At 49.9% G+C, this 13,887-nt stretch overlaps 2 long non-coding RNA genes across 3 annotated transcripts; one reads left to right on the plus strand and one right to left on the minus strand.

Moving 5' to 3' along the window:
• Positions 1 to 39: 39 nt before the first annotated feature.
• LOC135306190 (uncharacterized) lies at positions 40 to 9,981 on the plus strand. Of its 2 annotated transcripts, XR_010367026.1 has the most exons (3): positions 40 to 119; positions 7,206 to 7,673; positions 7,805 to 9,981. It is a non-coding gene; the product is annotated as an uncharacterized LOC135306190 (long non-coding RNA). The 2 variants fall into 2 exon arrangements; XR_010367025.1 differs by lacking the exon at positions 40 to 119 and having other exon boundaries at positions 3,960 to 7,673.
• On the minus strand, positions 8,360 to 13,836 carry LOC135306191 (uncharacterized). Its single transcript, XR_010367027.1, has 2 exons — positions 10,447 to 13,836; positions 8,360 to 9,820 (listed from the first exon to the last, which is right to left on the minus strand). It is a non-coding gene; the product is annotated as an uncharacterized LOC135306191 (long non-coding RNA).
• Positions 13,837 to 13,887: the final 51 nt, after the last annotated feature.

Below are 13,887 nucleotides of genomic sequence, written 5' to 3' on the forward strand. Positions count from 1 at the left end.
CGGGAGCTGCCGGGCCCCGCCTCGGGATCGCTGGAAGGGGCCGCCAGGGTGGGGAAAGGGGGGAAGTGGAGTCCTGGGAGCCCACAGACACGCCGCGAAATTGTCCCCTCTGGGCCAAGGTGAGTCCCCTCCCCGGCACCACGGGGTGATTTGGGCTGTAGGCTTCCTGTCCAAAGCAGGCTCACACTGGGGTGTTAAGGGCTTTATCCTGCAAACCTCCAAGGATGGAGCTAGTACATCTCTTTGCTCACTGCCGTACTGGAGAAATTTTCTTCTTCTATCCACTCCAAACCTCTCCTGGCCCAGCCCTCACCATCCCATCATGTGAGGGACCTGGCTCCATCTCTGTGACCACCTTGTGGGAAGGTTCCTCTTTGTTATCCTCAGCCAAAACTGGCTTCAAGGTCAGCACCTTTCTCCCCAAACTGCACTTTGTCCCCATACAGGAGCCGTGGAGGGGTTGGTCCCACCGTGGTGTATTGTGCTGGTGAGGTCACATCTCTGTGCTCCAAGAGGGCAGGGAGTGAGAGCATCCTACTGGGAGCAGCCCAGGAGCACTGGGGGACACTGCTTGTCACTGTCCCTGCAGGGCAGGCTTAGGGTCTGGAGCATTAAATCCTACAGAAATGACTATTTTGGCTGAAGAGCAGAAATTCACCCAGCTCCCTCAGAGCTCTGTAATGTTAGACACTGAAGAGCTGAAAGACATCTGGCTCTGCAAGCAGAGAGAGATCCAAAACCTAGTCCCCATAAAAACTTTCAGCCTTCTTTCACATTCCTGGCATAGCTTTTCTGCTACGCATGTGGCATAGACAACAAAATGCAAGTTTTCTTGGCATTTAATGTGGTGATCAACATCATTCATCACTCCTCAGTGGCTTCCTGTGAGCCAAGGTGATGGGGATGGGTTTGGGTGGAGAGTGCCAGCTGGTATGCAAACAGCAAGGCAGGAAAGCCTGGGTGTGACCTTCCTTCCTTCCTTCCTTCCTTCCTTCCCTCCTTCCCTCCTTCCCTCCTTCCCTCCTTCCCTCCTTCCCTCCTTCCCTCCTTCCTTCCTTCCCTCCTTCCTTCCTTCCTTCCTTCCTTCCTTCCTTCCTTCCTTCCTTCCTTCCTTCCTTCCTTCCTTCCTTCCTTCCTTCCTTCCTTCCTTCCTTCCTTCCTTCCTTCCTTCCTTCCTTCCTTCCTTCCTTCCTTCCTTCCTTCCTTCCTTCCTTCCTTCCTTCCTTCCTTCCTTCCTTCCTTCCCTCCTTCCCTCCTTCCTTCCCTCCTTCCTTTCTTCCCTCCTTCCCTCCCTCCTTCCCTCCTTCCCTTCCTTCCTTCCCCAGGGCTGGCAGGATCAGGCCTGTGTGGGCTGTCATGTTGTTCATGTCAGCAAAGAGCAGATAAGTCTGGCTGGCCGCACACCACAGGAGTTTTGAGGGGTTTTGAGACGCGGTGAAACATTTTTAAGCTCCTCGCTTGTTTTTTAAACTGGAACAGGGCATTCTGCCTCGGATTTTGTAGGCAAAGATCTTGGCAAAAACACAACGCTGATGCATAACTAATTTTGAGGTGAGGGCAGGGGGAGGCTGGTGGGCAGCTCAGCACCCATACTATGGGTGTCACTGTGTTTGCAGGGTGCTTTAGTGGCAGTCCCGGGGTGGCAGGAGCAGAGCAGGGATTCCCCTGGCTGTGGGGCACAGCCCGAGCCCGGGACGAGCTCCCTGCCAGCTCTGCGAGCAGGCGTGGGGCTCGGGACGGAGATCACCTTCCTGCTTCATCAATAATGAAGCTGGCTCGTGAGGAACAAAGTGGCTTCTGCACCCCTCGCACTGCCGAGAGAGGCGGGAGTTGTGTTTCCTCCGCCCTTCGCTCACCTGCGGGATCACGTTCCCTCGGCCGCCCATTCCTCCTCCCCAGGGATAACACAGCCGCTGCTCCTCGCTCCCTGTGTCGCACAGGGCGTGGAGGCAAAGGAGCGGTCCCCACAATGACACCAGGAGCAAGGAAAGGCGACATGTCTCTATAGCAACCAGGATGCTCTGGGTTTTCGGGGAAAAACCAGCAGCTGCTGGTTAAACCAAGCGTCTGCTGCTGGTTTTACAGCCTCGGTTCAAGCTGGTGATGTGGCAGTGACCAGGTCGGGCTTCCATTTGAAAAGACCTCCGCTGGTTTTAACTCTGTTAGCACCAGGGCAGCATTTTTATTTGCATGATAAAAAGCATAGTCCCATCTCACAGGATCTGCTTCAACAATTTGGGTATAAAATAGAGGTAATCAGTTTGGTTTTGGGTGGTAAAATCTACTTAAACTGTAGGAGACAAAATGATGTGGAAATTTGAGTTATTCTATAGGGAACAGAACGATTTCTGGTAAAAGTGAGGTAATCAACAGGTAGGAAAAAATTTGTCTAGAAAACTTTAGGTTATCTGTAAGGCACAGAGAATATTTTGGGGGAAAGATCTGAGATGATCTGTAGGGGACAGAATTACATTTTTTGCAATAATCTAGAGGTAATCAGCAGGGTTTTTTTTTAGCAGTAAAATGTAGGCAATCTGTTGGGGAAAGAATGAACATTTTGGAGATAAGACAGAGGTAGTCAGAGGGTTCTTTTGATTGTAAAATCTCTGCTAATCTGTAGAGGACAAAATGAACTTTTGAGGTCTAAATGTGAGTTAATCTCTAGGGAACTAAGTCTTCATCACAGACTATTGCACAATATCATCTCTTCAGTTTTAAAAATATCTCACTCAATGAGCAGCAGGACTGATCCAAACCACTTCCACCTTTTTTAAACACCAGAGGCTTCATCTGCTGGGAGCAGAGAGTGGGAAACCTTGATAAATAAATGCAGGGAGATATCAGGGTGTTGCAGACTGGTTTAGGTTGGAAAAACCTAAAAATCACCTAGTTCAACAATGAAATCTATTTTTCCCACTGTATTATCTAAAGCCCTTTGAGCTAGTAAGAGTTAAAAGCAAATCTCCCGATCTTCAGGGAACAGGCAAACTTGCACTTTCCTTTGGCATAATAAAGCATTGCTATTTCTGCACCTCTTGCAGTCTCCAAAGTTTGTTTAAAACAAAATGCCTCATGTAGACGCTGAGTGTGAAAATAGAAAACCTCAAAGGATGCAACTTGTTGGCAGAAGGCTTTACAATTCCTCCTCTTTCCCTTTTCCCAAAGGAAATGAAACAACTACTAACAATTTTCCCCACTCTCTGAAGGGTGTGGGTGTATCACCCTGGGGCTGGGAGCAGGCTGTGCGTGCACAGCCTTCCCAGTTTCCCAAAACCTGCACCAGGCCTTCACAAGGAAAGCACTTTCAGTGCTTTAATGAGAGCTCCAAGGACTCCCTGGCTGTGGGCTGCTGTCAGGAAGGTGAGTGTGAAAATCCCCGTTATCTTCCAAGGGCTGAATGTCATTTTTAATCACCGATCCACCTGTCCTTGGACTTTTCCTCTTAAACCTTCCCACATAAACCTCACGAGGGAGTTTCCACCCTCTGTGCCAAGGCTGCCCTGCTTTTCCTGTGGAATGCAGAACTACGAGTTGAAACTTTTCTAGGGTTTTCTTGTTTGTTTGGGGTTTTTTGTTTGTTTGCTTTCCGGTTGTTTTGTTTGGTTGGTTTTGGGGTTTGTTTGCTTGTTTGAGTTTTTTGGGTTTTTTTGGCTTGTTTTTATGTTTGTACAAATAATTAAACATTTCTATTCCCTCCTACTGGGAAACCTCTCTCCTTGTAACCATCAGCGGGGTGTTCCACCCTCTCTGCCGCTGATGGCTCCTGTGTGAAGGCTGTAAAAAAGCCAAGCTTGGAAACTCCGTGGTTTTTTCCCGGTTTTCAGAGCCCTGGGCTGCAGCTGCTCCTCTCCCCGCGCTCCTGCTGCCACCTGCCGCCCGCCCGCTGTCCCCAGCCCCGGTGCCAGCGCTGCCAGCCCCACTGCAGCGCTGCCCCTCGGCTTTGGAGCGCTCCTCTCCCCCGGGCTTCCCGGCCCTGCAGGTTGGAGGGGGAAAGCGAGCGCTGCCAGACCGCACAGCTGCTTTTTCTGTTCCTCTTTCCTCATCTCTTCACGAATTAACCCAAAAAAAGCTCCCTGCGTAACCCTTGTCTCCCCGGCAGTGCCTGTTCTGTTCCTCCTTCCCCATCTCTCCAAGGATTAACCCCAAAAAGCTCCTGTCTGCTCCCTGCCTAACCCCTGTCTCCCCGGCAGTGCCTGTTCCTGTCTCAGCCACTCTGCTGTCCCAAACCCCATGCCCTGGTGCTTTAGCTGTCACAGGGAGGGTGTTGCCACCAAGAAGAAAAAGCAAATTGCCCACCAAGCCCCGACTGCAGTCCTGGTGACAGGACCCAGGGCCTGGGGGAGATGACAGCCACCAAACAGCATGAAAAGGGCTGTCCCTCAGCCAGCAGGGTTTGCTGTCTGCTCAGCACCTGAGGAGGGAGCTCTGCTCTCCACCGAGAACTGATACTTGGCCAGTTTTTATCCAGGACCTGGGGACACGGCTGATTTCTCATGTTTGCTTTCCTGGCTGTCTGGCTTGTGCAGCCCCAGCACATCCCATTGTTTGAGCTCTCCAGAAAGACTTTCAGTGGATCTTCCCCCCACTTTCGCAGCAGCTATAATTAAAACAGGCCTCCATAATGAGGGTGGGAGCTCAGTGGGAATCGAGGAGCTGACAGCTGATGTGCTGTCGACTGAGCTCCACTCACCCTACCCTCACTGCCTCCTTCAGCCCCCCACAAACATGTGAAGAATCTTCAAATGACCCTGCACCTCATTTTCTGTTCCTTTTTCAATTCCGCTTCTCTAAAACTGCTGAGGGTGAAATAAAGAAGTTGGTTTATTTTTAATCATTGCAAACGCTTCCCAAACCTGCAACACGAAATATTCACTTTTGACACGATGAGAGCAGCTGAGCCAGGGGGTTTTCTGTCAAGAAGAGAGGCTGGCAAACCTTAAAGCAGCGACACCAGTAGAAAAAGCCTCTGATGTCCCCTATCCCAGCAAGGCCAGTCTGCTGCTCTCCCAGGTGAGCAGGAAGCCTTGTGCTTTCTGGTTCAGCTTTTGAAGCTTCTGTCATGGAGGAAAAAAGGCAAGTGAGAAGAGAGAGGGGATCACATGCAGGCTGCAAGTGCATTTGTACCAGTGTCATTGGCTCTGGAGCAGCCCTGCAGTGAAAAAATTGCAATCATGTGGCTGTCAGCATCCCAGCAGGGTCAGCAGCATCCTCAGCTGGGTAAAATCCATGTCTCCCTGCTCTCTACACACATAAAAACTCCCCATCTGGCCAACCCACTTTCCCAACACACCATTCAAGGAAGGGAACTCTATTTAGGATCAACCAAGTGTAGCTCTTTTTCATTCTGACCAGCCTGTGTGTGAAGAGAAATCCCCAGCAAAAAGGAGCTGATTGTGCTAAATGGCAGCAGTTACCCACTCTGGGCCTCAGTGGGAGAGGAAATGTCTGCAAAATGGACACTTGTCTCATTCTCTGACCTCCAAATAGAAGGAAGTGAGAACCACTTTGTAGTGGAAAGTTCTGAGCACCCAGAAGACCCGAGGAGTGACTCAGGTTTTTGGGTGCTGAGCTTTTCAGCCGTGGTGCCCACTGGGTTTTACTTGGGAAGCACCACACAAGGCCACAGGCACAGACCAAAGCGTGGTGTCTGCTGCAGGCTGTCCTCTTCTGCTCCTCACCCAGGACATCACGAGCCTTAAATAAGAGTATGGAAATAAATTCTGGCAACAGTGACTCGTTAATATCTAAGCCAAACCCTTGGTGTCAAGATGTTTATGAAATGGTGTGGTTTTATCAAGTTGTTCTTAAATGTTGATGAAACCTTCAAGAAGCCCTAGGCTGGAAGAGGTTCTTCATGCTGAGTGTTTTCATCAGTGAGCTGAATTGGTGCAGCTTATTTCCTTGCCCTAATGTGTGATTTGTATCTCATCTTTTTGTTGCCCTGCCATTCCATGGGGTGCTTAAATCCACCTAATGCAGGGGAAGGATCATGTGTGCTCTCTTTCTGTCCCTGGCACATGTTCCCTCTCCCTCCCTTTGTGAGATGTGCAGTAAAGCAAGCCTGTAATCTTATCTTTTATTGCCTTTCCTTTGCAGGGGGAGTTTAGAGTTGGATCCCCCTGATGTGGCTGGATCAGGAGCTGACCAGGCCTACTCAGTCTGTCCCTGGGCAGGGAAGCAGCAGGAGCATGTGGCCAGGGGGTGAGGGGAGGCATGGAAGCCCCTTCCAGCAGCAGAACAGTTCCACTGGGAACACCACTCACTGTTCAAGCCCCCTTGGGTGGCTCCTGACAATCCCTAAAGTCACACTCTGGCCTAGTGGAGATAACATCTCTGCCTGGAGACCTTTCTGGCTTGCTGATAACCAAATCCTCACTGCTTTACACACAATAAGGACATCAGGACCCTTGGAGCCTTGCTCATAACAGAGAAGGGCCTTTCCAAAAAAAGGATCTGAAACAAAAGCACCTGAGCAGATAAGGGACAGAGAACAAGTATCTGCCCAGAAGCCTGGGGAGTTCACTGGGATGTCCAAAGGGTCAGCCAAGCCCTGCAGCTGGGCCTCTGCAGGATCCACCTCTAGGAAATGGCACTGCTGCCTCCTGGCAGCCTGGAAGGATGGAACTTGCTTCTCCACCTCGGCTGCTCTGGTCGTGGTGGGTCCATTTGAAAGGGGAGTTGTGGGATGAGAGACAGTGCGTGACACAGGGCAGGACCCTCCTGCTAGAGAACCCTGGGGTCTCAGGGAGAGGGCAGGATGAGGCCCACCAAGATCACCTGGAGGAGGAACCACTGCTGCCAGCAGGGAGGCTGGCACTGGAACAGCTGCTCAGAACAAGCTGGGGAAACCCAGACACTTCTACTAGAAATCACTACAAATTCCATGTATCTTCCTGTTCTAGGGAAACCCAGACACTTCTACTAGAAATCACTATAAATTTCATGTATCTTCCTGTTCCTGGGGAAACCCGGACACTTCTACTAGAAATCACTACAAATTCCATATATCTTCCTGTTCTAGGGAAACCCAGATACTTCTACTAGAAATCACTACAAATTCCATGTATCTTCCTCTTCCTGTCGTATAAACCTGTTTGCTTTCTAAGCTTCCCTGTGAAATAGGAGCAGCTGAAACCTGGTAATCCTCATTCTTATGGAAAAAACAGTTTCCCAACCTCTTGGGGTTAATTAAATCTCATTTGCAGATGGGCTAGCAAGGACAGAACATGGTTCTGGACCTTGTCCCACCAAAGGAGCACAGAGAGAGACCAGCTGCAGCTGAGCATGAGAATGACAGCCTGAGGGGAAGCAGCTGGTGGGTAAGTTTTAAAAGGCAGTTGCAGTGGCCTAGTGAGGGGACAGTTATTTTTCAGCAGGGCTGTGGTGGGTGCCTTGGGTTGGTTTTTCTCCCTGGCCTTCCACAAGTGCTGGGTGTGACCCAGTGTGTTAAGCCAGGAATACCATTTGCTGCTCTAGGCAGAGTGGGGTTTTGCCTTTTTTTCCTCCTCTCTCTTCCATGGGCTCAGCCATGCTTTTGTTCTGCAGCTGACTGGGCTGCAGTGCCCGAGGTTGAATGCTAACTCCTATGCCCCTCTGCCCTTCCCTGGGGAAGGATAAGGAGGGTTTTGTTTCTCCTTTGACATTCACCATGGCAAACAAAGCTCAGCAGAATGGTGAGTTTTACTCCAGCTATTTCCTGGCAGTAGCTGAGCTTGTGTGGGTACCTGATGCTGACTTTCTTAGGGCCAGGATTAACAAACTGAGGGTGAAAATAAACTTGTATTGATTTTTTTTCCCTGTGAAGAGCAGGTGTAAAAACACATATGAGGTGATAATCACGGAAACTGTGACTGCCATGGAAAACCAGGCTGCTGGCTGCCACTGTGATTGCCATGGAAGACCAGGCTGCCAATACTTCGTTAGTCAGCACTGCCCATGGAATTCATAAAGCATCTCTGTTGCCTGTGTTTGCTGCCTTGAGGAGATGCTCCAATGTTTCCCCAGCTGCTGTTGGGTGAACAGTGGGAAGCACACAGGAAAGGAGGTTGCTCCAGGGAGTGCTCTTGTGAAAATCCAAAGGTTTTGAATTGTAGTTGTTTGCCCTCCTCGTGCCACAGTTGTGGTGTTTTTTTCCCTGGAGTGAAACGTGCTTTTGCTTTATGAAATTGGAAGGTGAAGGAGCCCTAGAAGAGGCTCAGGAAGTTTGCTGAGGGATACCTGTCAGACTTGGAGCAAGCAAGGGGTGAACAGCACACTGGGTACTTGCTCCAAACTGTTAAAATCCCAGACTTAGCTGGGACAGTGGAATAAAGAGATCGAGTCTCTGGCTGCATTTTTACCCTTTTGTAGAAGAGGGCAGAGGGCAGCTATTCAGATGCCCACGACTCTGGGTGTGGGTTGTATCCACTGGTATGATGAAGCAAAGCCTCGTGGTGGAAGCCACAGCAGCTGCACTTGCCACTTCCCCACTGTGGCCTCGTGACTTTGATTAATCCCAACCCGTTGGGTTTAATTTGGCCACAGCGATTGGCTGCTGCTGCCAATTCACTGAAATCCACAGCCTGCCTCAAAAGTCCTGGCCCCTGAGCATGCAGCTGAGGTGAGATCACATGTGAGGAGGTGCTGCCTGATGCTTTTTGTGACCTAAAAAAGAACTGTAGACCTTGCAATAGCACACAATCCAGTGAGCAGGAAAGGAGCAATCCCTGCCTGACTTATCAGGCTGTTTATTAAGATATTAAACTACATGATCTTCCTGTTCTATTCCTTTTCTCTTTCTTACACACCAGCTCTTAGCTCATCCAGAGTTTTGGATTTCCATTTTGAGGACAGCTTACTGGGGCTTTTATTTCCAGTCTAAACTCTTTGGTTTTATACCTTCTTCCTCAATATTTAGTGCCTTCCTTTTTGCTTTGGATAATGAGGGAAGAGAAAGCAAGTATTTGAACAGAGAAGGAAATTGTGTGAAGAAAGTTGGGGGGGGTGGGTGTTTTTTCTCAGCCCAGTTCCTTACAGCAGCCTTTGTAGCTGTTCTCTGCCAACTCTTATTTTTCCTGCAGAAGCTGTAATTCTTTGTGCTTTTCCTTAAAGCTGTAGCTCCTGGAGTCCCATGATTTTCTAATCACTTCTGTGTGAGCCCAAGTGAGTCACAGCAGATGGAAAACACTGGATGGCCATGACCTCCACTGCTGAAAAAGCCCTAAGTGTAAAACAAAAAAAAGCTTCTAAGTGTAATCCTCAAAAACCTGCAAAGCAAGGACCTAATGAAAGGAACGTAGCCCCCTATTTTCTATATATTTTTTGTTTTATATATTTGTATTGAAATATATTTTAAAATGTATTACACATTTTCATTTGTTTTCTTTATGGATAACCTAGATGTATAGTTCTAAATTTTTTGGGGGTTGGGTTCAATAGTATTTAGAGAAACATATTACTTTACATTTATAAAAAGAAACCCTGCTTCAAAGGTTGTGGCAGAGATTTATCTGGCTGCAATCTTACTGCTTATGACCCTGACAAGATGACACAATGGGAGCAGGAACAGAATTCTGCATCTTGGTGCATATCCTTTAAAACATTGATGAGCTGGTGCTGCACTGTTGATTCCCTTGTATTTGGGAGGAATCATCTGCTTTTCTGGCAACTCTGTTGCTGTTCCAGATCTTGCTAGAGCTGATTCATGAGGGCAAAGCCTTCATGGCTGCTGATGCTCTTTGTGTTGATCTACTTGGTTTGGAGTATCAGCTGCCTTGGGATATGGTTTGCCTTGAAACAGGAGTCTAATCCCAGTAAGTAGCACCTAAAATGCTGAGGAAACCTGGAAACAAAACAGAGCTTGTAGCTAAAATGCACAACTTGTGACAGCTGACAAAGGAAATACTGAAATGAGAATTAGCTGCAGTGATTTGAGGTTTTATGTTATGCTTTGTTTGGCAAATCCAGTGTACTCGATGTGACCCCTTTTGATAATTAAGTTGTGGCTGAGCTGAACGTGGGAGGGAATGCAGCCTGTGACCATGCCAGGGTTAACTGGGAGCTCTGCTGTGGCACAGCTGCCAAAGCGGGACCGACCTCGATGCTGTCACCCCGTGCTGTGCCACAGGACTTCAGACAGGAACCACATCCAGGGGAGAGGAAGGGATCACCCCTAGGGCCTGATCAGCCGCTGGGCTCAGGAGTGTGGGGCTGCTTGAGCTGATGCTGGGGCTGAGAGGATGAAAATGTGCAGGGTCACAGAATCACAGCATTGGAAGGGACCTTGAAGGCCATTTTGTTCCAACCCTCTGCCGTGGGTGGGGACACCTTCCACTGGACTAAGTTGCTCCAAGCCCTGTCCAACCTGGTCTTGAACATTTGCAGGGATGGGGCAGCCACAGCTTCTCTGGACAACCTGTGCCAGGGCCTCCCACCCTCAAAGGGAAGAATTTCTTCCTCATCTCTCACCTAAAGCTGCTCTCTTTCAGTTTGAAGCTGCTGTAGTCTTGCTCTTACAGCCCAGCTGGCTCATCATGTGCCGCTCTCTGCACCCTGGGCTGATTCAGGCCGCTGATCCAGTCAAAAACCATCTGTTTCTGTGGGTCAGGGATGTTTTTTATGTTGTTTCTTTTTTGTGTGTGTGTGCTGGGAGGAGTGGGACAGGTCCCATGTGCCCTGGCTGCTGCCAGTGTTGCTGGGCTGCAGCTCTGCCCTTGGATGCAGCCCCTGCAGCACTGCCATCCCATTTGGAAAATGCTCTGATGCTTTCTGCTCTGGGAAGAATGTCAGAGCAGGAGCTGTTTCTCTGCAGCCTAGTGGTGAGGGGTGGGTGGGTGTGGGTGTCTGTCTCCACTCCAGCAGGACCCGCAAGCCAAACCATTTGGTGAATCACAGGGAGGCAGCTCTTGGGCTGGAACAAACTTCAAACGTGTTCAAGGCTCTGCACGAGGCTGTCAGGCTGTAATTTGTGGCTGGCTTTGCTTCTTCTCCTCCTCCTGCTGCAGTCTGAGTGGAAATGCAAAAGAGTCTGAAAGGCAGGCTGCTGTGGAAAATGCCTCTCTTTATTTATTTCACTTGTTTTGGTTTTTTTTCCTTTTGCAAAGAGAACACTTCTCCTGCAGAGCTGGCTGCAGCTGCAAAAGCAGAGCCTGCAGGGGCCTCTGGCTGGCCTCCAGGGATTGCCAAACAGAGATTCCTCACGTGCCCCACTTATGCAAAGCGCAGAACTGGGCGCCAGGAGGGCGAGGTGACGCGGGAGGAATTTGTGTGCTGTAGGCACGACAAAACTGAGCATCAAAACCAGCCGGGCTCTGGTGCTGGCCCAGTCCAACTGGTTGGAAGGGGAGGCAGCTGGGAAGTGACTCGTGTGCAGGAAAGTCCCTCGCTTGGCTGCAGCTTGCCGAGCTCTTCCTACTCACTTTCTCCACTCAGAGCACATGCCTCCCAGAAAATGGGGCTAAAAACCAAGCTGAGGCTGGGGGAGGCCTGCTTCTCCCTCAGCTGCAGCCAAGTGACTCAGCTGTATGTCACCACAGACAAGGCATGATCCTTCCTAAGAAGCCTCATCTGGTACCTTATCTGGGAGGTTCATCTTCAGGAAAAACCCCAGCTCTCAGCAGAAGCAGAAGGTGGTAGGCAGGCAGTGGCTGCAGCTCCTGCCCTCAGTGCCGGTGTCATATCTGGGAGCTGGTCCTGGTCCCAACAGGCTGAGGCATCCTTTGGAGTTTCCCACTCTTCCAAACATTCACAGCAGACAGCTGGTGCTTCAACTCTTGATGCCGCTTTATTTTGTTTAATTCCATTTTTAAGTGAGGGAACTAGCAGGTAGTATGGCAAGACCAGGAAAGCTAAGTCATGGAGACAGTTTGTTAATGCCAAATATTATAAGCAGTGTGCTTGAGAGAGAGAAAAAATTGTCCCAAATCAATGGGAATTGGCAAAACTCCAGGAAAACCTGGGCTAGCCTGAAATGATAACAGATTGGGGGTAGAACCTGCTAGATCCAAGTTGCTCCTTCCTTTTCCCTGTCCTTCAGCTCCCAGAAGAAAAACACCCTGCCTGCTGAAATAGCTCTCCTGTTCCAGACAGTCTTACTTAACCGCCTTTTAAATATCCTTCACAAAGCTCCTTTTTTTGGTGTGTGTTTTCCCATGTTAGTAGCTGGCTGCTGGTTGGAAGGTTAAGGTGCCTCGTCGACACTTTATGTGCACTCATGAGATAAGGGCAGTGCACTGAGCCCTGCCTAGGCAAGGTGGCTTTAGGGCCAGAGTAAAGGTTGCTTGTTTAGTCTGGCCAAAATTGGGGGTGGCTTTCTGCTCGTTGATTCAGGCTGGGTGCACCTGGCTCCAGTTTGGGAATTACCTAAGAACCTGGCTCCCGATGGAGGTGATAGCAGAGGCTTCAAATGAAACTTTTGTGGAGGGGGAAAAGCCCTGTGTAAGCATCAAGTTCTCCTGATGTGGTTTGTGAAGAAAATTCACGGGAACTGGGGTTTCTTAGCTGGACTTTTAAAAGGGTCTTATAAGGAAAGGAGAAATGTGTGTTATGCTGTTTGGTATAGCCTGGCAAAGAGAAACAGAACAGATCCACTTCCTCCTAACCTCTATGCTGCAAGTAAATCTTAAATGTTATCAACAAGCCTGGTCCTTGAAAAATGAACGTGTAGGTAAGGACCTAATAAGGTAAAACCATGTGTGCCCTCTGATGAAGGGCCATACCTGGAAGGCCCCACAGGGAACAGGGCAAGCTGGGCAGAGGCCAAGCTCCTTAGATGGGATCAGTTTGTGTTATCTGAGGCCACAGGGGATGCCCAACTCCCCAGGCTGTGGGAAGCATCATCAAGGGCCCTTCTGGCAGCTCCAGCAGGCCTTGAGTGTGGGCTTGGATGAAGAGGGGAGCTGGTCTGGCTGCTCTGCCCAGTCCTGGGGAGCCCACAAGGGATCTGCTCTGCCCCTCAGCTGAGCTGGTTCAGTTTGTTGATCCAGTCAGGAAAACATTGCTTGCCTTTTTATTATTTTTTTTTTCCTCTGGGTTAGTTTGTTTTTCCAGTGCAAGGGGCAAGGCAGGAGTAAGAGGCTGGGAAGACAGCAAGGGAATGCAGGCTGTTCTTAATTATACTTTTAATCGCTGCTCATTTGGGATACCTGGCTGCTGCCCTGTGACAAGGGGGGCAAGGAAAAAGCAGCATTCCCACTGTGTCCCGAGCAAGATGGGAAGCCGTGAGGGGAAGCACCGTGCTGGCACACACCCATCATGGTGTTTGCTTCTGTGGAGCCCTCACAGCACAATGGGGACAAGGAAAAAGCAGCATTCCCACTGTGTCCGAGCAAGATGGGAAGCCGTGAGGGGAAGCACCGTGCTGGCACAAACCCATCATGGTGTTTGGTTCTGTGGAGCCCTCACAGCACATCCCGCTATCTGAAGGAGGCCACAGGCGAGCTGGGGGGGGATTCTTCACCAGCAGTTGTACAATTTGAAGGAGAGGTAATTTAGGCTGGACATTAGGAGGAAATGTTTGTTGCTGTGAGGGGTTTGAGGCACTGGCACACGCTGCACAGGGAGGTTTGTGGATGCACCATCGTGGAGCTGTTCAAAGCCAGGGACACAGCCTTGACCAACCTCGTCTAGCGGGAAGCACAAGGCAGCAGATTGGAAAAGGTGCATTCCAACCCATTAACACTGTCTCCACGTCGGTGTGTGCCTCAATCAGCCTGGTTGTTCTGTGTGGAGAACTCCTGCCTTTGGGACTCCCACTGCCACACAGCAGCGTCCATGGAGGGAAAAATAGCCTTACAGGCTTTACTTCTTCCCGGCCAGACACCGCCGTTAGCAGCGCGGGGGCAGCAGGGGTTTTGGGGAGCCACAGCTCCAGTCCCGACCGCAGACTCGCGGCCGCCATTTTGCACCGCC

The sequence above is a fragment of the Passer domesticus genome, chromosome 8, assembly GCF_036417665.1.
Source record: "Passer domesticus isolate bPasDom1 chromosome 8, bPasDom1.hap1, whole genome shotgun sequence".
Classification (NCBI taxonomy): domain Eukaryota; kingdom Metazoa; phylum Chordata; class Aves; order Passeriformes; family Passeridae; genus Passer; species Passer domesticus.